The sequence below is a fragment of the Microtus ochrogaster genome, chromosome 4 (genome assembly GCF_000317375.1).
Source record: "Microtus ochrogaster isolate Prairie Vole_2 chromosome 4, MicOch1.0, whole genome shotgun sequence".
Lineage (NCBI taxonomy): Eukaryota > Metazoa > Chordata > Mammalia > Rodentia > Cricetidae > Microtus > Microtus ochrogaster.
In genome coordinates this window covers 15,857,986-15,858,792 of record NC_022011.1, presented here as the reverse complement: position 1 = coordinate 15,858,792, position 807 = coordinate 15,857,986, and positions in this window count along the sequence as shown.

Below are 807 nucleotides of genomic sequence, written 5' to 3'. Positions count from 1 at the left end.
AGCATCTAATGAGATAATCATGTGGTTTTTTTCTTTCAGTTTGTTTTCACGATGGATTACATTGACACATTTTTGTATGTTGAACCATCCCTGCCTGCATCTATGGGATGAAGCCTACTTGGTCATGGTGGATGATTTTTCTGATGTGTTCTTGGATTTGGTTTACCAGTACTTTATTGGGTATTTTTGAATTAATGTTCATGAGGAAGATTGGTCTGTAATTATCTTTCTTAGTTGTGTCTTTGTGTGGTTTGGGTACTCTCAAGAGTAAGGATTACCACTGTGTGCTAGTGCCACTGACATTATATGTGGGTGCTGGGACACAAATGTAGGTCCCCACTGTTGTCTGACAAGTACTCTGCCAACCAAGGAATCCCCCCAACACAATCTCTAGTTCCGGTTTCTTAGTCCCCGTGTTCACCATGAGTGTCACTCTGTGTAGCTCTCACGAGCCGGATGTTCCTCAGAATGTGGAAGCCAATATCCCATTCCCCAGGACAAAGGTTATGTGGTGTCTGTTCATCTGTGTTGATGTGACTTTTGCCTGTGCCCTGACAAAAGATGGTGACCCAAGATGAAGAACACTAAGAAGTTTTCTGCCTGTTGGTCAGAACTGTCATCAGATCCTAGAGGTTTGGCTGTGTAGAGTCAGCCCATCTCCTAGCCTTCTCATTTCTACCAGGGACTTCTCTTCTGAGGCTTTCAGGGGCTCTGTCTCTAGTCTCTCTGAGCTTTGGGAAGTGACTATGGTATCCACTGACACTTCTCATCCTGTGATACCAGTTCTTTAGTTTCTGACACCTTTCT